The sequence below is a fragment of the Nestor notabilis genome, unplaced genomic scaffold (assembly GCF_000696875.1).
Source record: "Nestor notabilis isolate BGI_N333 unplaced genomic scaffold, ASM69687v1 scaffold19886, whole genome shotgun sequence".
Lineage (NCBI taxonomy): Eukaryota > Metazoa > Chordata > Aves > Psittaciformes > Psittacidae > Nestor > Nestor notabilis.
In genome coordinates this window covers 13,294-19,579 of record NW_009934498.1, presented here as the reverse complement: position 1 = coordinate 19,579, position 6,286 = coordinate 13,294, and positions in this window count along the sequence as shown.

Sequence of the window (6,286 nt, the reverse complement as noted above, 5' to 3'; positions counted from 1 at the left end):
ATCTCCTCTGTGTGAGAGCTGGAGGTGCCATTGAAATGGGCAGGCAGCAGACTGTGACAGCAGAAGACACTTTCGTGTGTAGGTAACTGAGGAGCAGAACTTGCCACTACCGTTGGTGGCAGAGCTGAGCGAGCCAGTGGGCTGTAAAGGAATTGGAGTGGTCCATGGAGAAACTCCAGGCTGCCTCATCTCTAAAACCCTGAGTGTTGGGAGTGGGAGGGACTGACAGGGGGTCATTCTGCCTATGCTTGCTTCCCAGCTTGTGCTTAAATGTCTGTTATGGGCTGCCTTCAAAGGTAAGCTACGGAGCAGTGACTAACTTTAATGCAAGGAACTGTGGAGCTTCTGCTCAGTCTCCTCTGGGACTTCTGCTTGCTGTTCAGTTTCTTGAGCTGTGTTTTTCTGTGTATGTTTGTTTAAATGAACAGCTAGTCCTGTGGCACAGTTAAGTTTGGTGTTCCAGTAAAAACCCTGGTATTGGAGTAGAGCTGGGTTTTATTTGTTCTAGATTATTGCAGGTTATGTTATTAACATTATTAACTAGATCTCAAATAGATGATGCAATGCAGTATTTATCCTCTCAGGGGAAATACTAAGTAGATATACAGGACTGCAGGCAACAGCTGCTGATATTCCTGGGTGCTTTCCCATGGATGTTATCAAGTGTTAGCTTCATAACTGCAGTGAATGTCTCATGGAAAAACTCTCTGGTTCCCGAGAGATTTGGCTTGTGGCACCCTCCTTTTCTCATCATAGTCTCCCCGGAGCAGACTGCTGAGGTGCAGAGGATCTCAGGTTTGTCTTTAATATTGCTTTTAAGTCATATCTTTACATCTGTGAGAATACCTAGTGTACTGCAGTCTGTCTTGAGGCCAGCTGGTAAGGTCTGAACAGTAGCACCTCCTGCAAGGCAGCCTGTGCTTGCTCTGTGTGCACAAAGCTGTCTTTTAGCTGCCCTGTAGTGGTCCAGAGTGCTCTGTGCATGCCTGAACCTTCCCTGATGCCCCTAAATGCGTGAGGGCTGGGGTTCAGTCTTGAAGTGTAGGGTAATGGCCTCTCCTTGCTGCAGATGCATGATGCTTCCCATAATGGTGTGCTGTGGTTTGGGAGCCCAGGACCAAGCTAAGAGCTACCCCAGTTCTTTCATTTCAGCTGTTCTTTCTTTAAATGTTCAGGTTAACCAGGCCCTGGCAATGCTGTTTCTGCAGCCCTGGTGTGGAGAGCCAACTAGCACTTGGTCAGCCCATCTGGATGCGAATGGCACTGGAGAGAATCCCAGAAGCAGCAGCAGGTCCTGACAAATGCTCCTTCTGCATGTAACCCTTTGTGGGTGTTGCAGATAAACCATCCTTGTCTTAAGCAAGGGGATTTTGTGTATGTTTTTTCTGACAGCCATACAGAGTTGTTGGGCAAAGCAGTAATTTGAATCTCTGGCTGAGGACAGCTGAGCCTGGGCTGTGTCATGGAGATTATCTGATTGTGCCTTGGATTTAATGCCCAGAGAAATCTTGCTTTGGACATAGCACCTGGCTTCCAGGGAGGATCCTGCTCGTAGCCTATATGCCTGCTGGGTGACAGTGGCACAGGAGGTCAAAAGACATGTCCGAGGTCCCAAGGTAAAGGACCGCAGTGGGGATGCTCCTCCAGAGATTCACGTGCTGTAGAGCAGAGCAGGGAGCTTTGGTCATCTGATGTAGCTGGACTGAAGAGCGAATAACCTTCTCCTCCAGCAGTCCTTTGCGTTAAAGGCCTCCTCCTGCCCTGCTTTGCCAGCAGAGCTGTCTGTCCTCGCAGCAAAGGAAGAGCCTGACCCTCTGGGAAGTAGCAGATTTCTGCAGCTGAAATGTGACTGCAGAAGTGTGGGAGCAATGTGCTGCTCTGCAGCAGCCTGGCTGCTCCTGCACGGCGGGTTTGTGCTCCCTGGCAGCGCTGCTGGAGGCGCAGGGCTTGTGCTTGGGGAGATGCAGCCGAGAAAAAGAACAGACCTTCCCATTAGCCCTTAACTTGGGCTTCCCTCTGCGCCTTGCGCCAGTGTGTTGTAGGCATGCGCCCTCTTGCTGTCTTGCCCAGGACCAGGATGATGAGTTGAGGAGGTGCTGCTAGGGTTAACAGCCGGGTAAAGGAGGGGTAGTGATGCCTGGTCAAGGATTGCCAGGGCATCCTCTTTGTAAAGGAAGCTGCAGCACGTCTGCTGTTTATCGCTTCCCTCCTGGCTCTGGGGAGATGGTGTGCAGGCTGGAGGCAGCAAATGCGCATGGGAAGAGGCAAGGCTGAGGGGGAAGTTTGGCTCGCTCACAGGGAAAACATCTCTTTTTTTCTTTGTTCCACATAAACCCAGCCAGAAGTAACCACTGACACTGCTTTTTCAGCAGGGATTTTTGCTGTCTTTCCATTCAAGGTAAGAGCTGTGTGCTGTGGATTGCGCGTGGTGCTCTTGGGAGCAGTGGGAGTTGAGCCACATCCCCACAAGCTGTGTGGGAGCGTACAGTGGGCCTGTGCGTGGGGAGGGCAGTACCCCATGCCTGCACTGTGGCACAGGGCTAATGCAGAGAACACACTGCAGAGCCCACCCAGGCTGGGCTTTGGAGATGCTGCTCAGAAATGCTGGTGTGATGGAGGGCAATTGGGGTTGCCATGGACAGGGTATGGCTCTGGCCACCTCTCATCTGACCCTGCTCTGTTCAGTCTCTTCTTGCTACCCCTAAAAGCCCTTTAAATGGTAACAGGCTGATGTTTTGCCAGCATGTGACCTGCCTTTTGTGTTCATACTTAGCATATTTGTCTGCCTTCCTAGTCTTGGTATTTCCTTCCTTCTGGACCAGGTGGAAGCCCGTGGCACGCAGCTTTCCTGAAACTGGGAAAACTGGGGTGGTGTTGGCTACAACGTATCCCTTTTTTAAAAGGAAAGAGGCTGGCCTCAGGGAGCCAAGCTTGTTCAGAACTCTCAACTTTTGCTTTTAAAGCCTGGAAGCTGAAATGTGTGTCTTTTTGATGTGCTCAAAGCTGAAAGCGGTCACATCCTTTTTTCTTAATATTCATTTAATTTTAGTGTGTTTTTTCCTTTTCTGAATATTGGAAGTTATTTTTTTGTGGAGGAAGAGCTCCAAAAATTTGCAATAGCAGCTTTTGAAGTGCCAACATCACCGAACATGGTTGAGTGTGAACAAACACTGCTTCCTGCCCCAGTGGCTGGAATCCCTGCTCACAGAGGCAAGACAAAGCCAAATCGTTGTGGGTCTCCAGTTATCAAATGCAGGAGGAGCAGGGACAACGCAGATGGTGTTTCTGCTCGTGGATCTCAGCTGTGCTGAGGCTGACTCAGGGCTGCACGGGGACAGCACTGCACCGTCAGGGTTTGCATGTGAGTTAATGCTTGCCAGTGATCTGTTTGGTCTGTCCTTCCCAGGTTTGTCTCACTCTTGGTGATTTCCAACAGGAAGCAGCCTGAAGCGCGCATGGCTGCTGCCTGGGAAGAATGGTGGAGACCTTTGGGTCTGCAAGCAGTGCAGGAATTGTCTGTGACTGGCCTCTTTGTGGTATTATCTATTTTATATGTTCAGCCACGACCTGTTCTGGTGGTGCCATGTTCCGTGATCACACTGCACTCCACAGTTCCATAGTTTTTCACATCTGGAGCCCACCCTGTGTGGATGGGTAGACCTTTCCTCTTGCCACGTTTGAATCACAGACTGTTTCTGCGGGGATGTAGCAGAGGGAAATAACAGCCATGAGGGAACACTGGACTCTAACACAGCAGCTCCTCTCATCACTGCTATAAAGAGTTTGGAGAGCTTTTGGTCACCAGTTTTGGCTGTGTCAGTAATGGGAACCATGGGCTTTGGGGTACTGATCCCTAATTAACTGGAGCTGGGGATGCAGGGCACAGGAAGGAGGTGCATTTTCAGCCGGAAATAGCATCTCCTCTGTCCATCTTTTTACTGGTAACCAACTCCTTTTGAGTCTTGTGATCTTGCAACATATAGGTCCTTGCTCCCAAAGGACCTGCACTGGACACTGGTGATTCCATCAAACCTTGAACTTAAATGCAGTAAACTTGGCCAACATTATTTGTAAAGCTTTTATTTCCCCCTTAGGTGTTCAGCTGATCTATAGGCATCATTATTCCAGTAAGCCCTAGTGTGGAGGCAGTTTCTGCAGTGTTTGGGAATGTTTCTTCCCGTGTAAGAACAGCTAGTTCTGTCTAAGCTGTTTTCATGGCACAGAAAGGCACTGGTGGTTCAGCTTTAATGGACCAGCCTGTTTAGCATGGGGCAGAGTGGCTCGTTAGGCTGGAGATACTGGGGCAAAGTATGGCCTGCCAGGGGTGCACCAGACTCTGCTGCTGTCCAGTCTGTAGTGAGCTGCCACCAGACTCCAAGTGTGTGTCTCTGTGGTAACATTGTCTCTCTGTGGCAGTGCTATAGGCAGGAGAAGTCCTGTTTCTCTTTTGCAAGACGAAAAGCTAGGTGAAACCAGAAATGACCAGCAGTGAGAATCCTTGTTATGTGCTTCTGGGGGTCATGTTTTGGTACAAAATACTGCTGTGGTTTTGGTACAAAATACTGCTGTGGTTTTGATGCAAAATAGCGCTGTGGTTTTGTGTAGTGCCTGGATCTTCCCATCTCTCCTGCCTGTGCCCAGATACTATCAACCTGCTTCAGCTGAAGGGACATACTCCAGGCTCCCAGCTCTTTTGGGTGCTGCTCAGGAAGCTGCCTCTCCACAGCAGTGCTGCTGGCTTGGTCTGGGTTGCTTTGCTTCGGCCACGTTGCTTTTGAGAGGGGATGCTGTCAATGAGTGATGTTCTGGGGTAGCTCCAGCCCAGCACTGACCCAGCACCAGGGGGAAGCTGTGTGTGGAAACAGGCTGTGGCAGGTTTTGTGCTCCCCACATTAAGATAGGAGAAAGCACAGGAGAAACAGCTTCTAAAAGACTTAAAAGCAACAGGCTTGCTTTCCCTCCTGGGAAGGGCACACAGCCAACATCTTGCTCTTTACAGATCTCTCTTAATAAGCAGAATATTGTATTAAGAGTGACCGAGTCTGCCAAGTATGACCAGAACAGATCCACAGCCCCTGCAGCTTCCTCCATCCCAGTGCACACGTGTCTGTCACCTTGTGGCTGCTGTTTCCTGCTAGTCAGGGTGGCAGAATTAACTGCTGGCTCATCTGGGACTGTTGCTTCATCTGGAGCAGCCAGTGGAGCTGTGGGTGGGATTGCCTTTTGCCCTCCTTGTCTCCTGTTTCTGGTCAGCTGCTTTGGTGACGAGGGGAGCCAGGCCAGGGAGTGCTGGAAGATGTTGTATTACAGGAAGTTGGCATCTGAGTGGTCAGGGAAGGAGATGTGGTACATCAGAAAAGCTGTGGGCTCAGCTGGCCTGTGAGGGCAAGGGAAGCTCCCCGTGTCCCCAGGTAAGGACTTGGGGTGCTCCGCTGGAGCTGGGCTCATGCAGGAGCCCTGCAGGTGCAGGGACAGGAAGGCCTGAGGCTCCAGCGTGTGCAGGGTGGGTTGGCTGGCTACTTTCAGAATAGTAAGTTCTTCTTTTCTTTACATCCCCAGTGAAGCTAAAAAGAGCACAGCCCAATTTGTAGCTTTGTAGGTCACTGAAGGAGAAGGAGGGCTTTGCAGTGCACTGCACTTCGGGTGCTTTTCTCCTCCTGGAAGCGCTCTGTGCTGTGGCAGCTCTGCTGTACTTGCTTCATGGGCTGGCTCTCCTTCCCCAGCATTTAAGGAAGAAATTGGAGAGAGAAGTAGGAAAAAGATGACCCCCCATCTGCCCTGGTATCGCACATTGAAGCTGTGTGTCTGCCACATACCACTTCAGACCTCTGGAGTGAAATATGGACATCCCGGGGAGACCCTGTGCCTTTGGGGCTTCACTCAACTCCTGGCAGGATCAGTTCCATGATCACCAATGAGTAGTGGTGCTCCCCATGATCAGCAGTGGGTAGTGTGCAGACCACAAGGGTAGCTCCTAGCACTGCTCCCTGGGCACTGGCAGCAATGTCACGGTGTCCCGTGCCCAATGGCAGCCTTCCCATTCCCAATTTAGTCACATCCTACCAGATATAACTGAGCCAGAGTAAAGAGGGAAATCACGTTTATTGATGTCGCTGCACTTCTTTGGAGTTTGGAATGTGCTGGAGGGGCTTTTCCATGTGCCAAGGACTCAGCCTCATGTGTGCTATTGAGGGGGCACATGTGGGGAGGTTCCTGCTCTCGCCACGCCAAGGGTTTGGCATGGCAGCCCGGGCAGCGCTGCAGCAGTGGCTCCTCTCCATCTCTG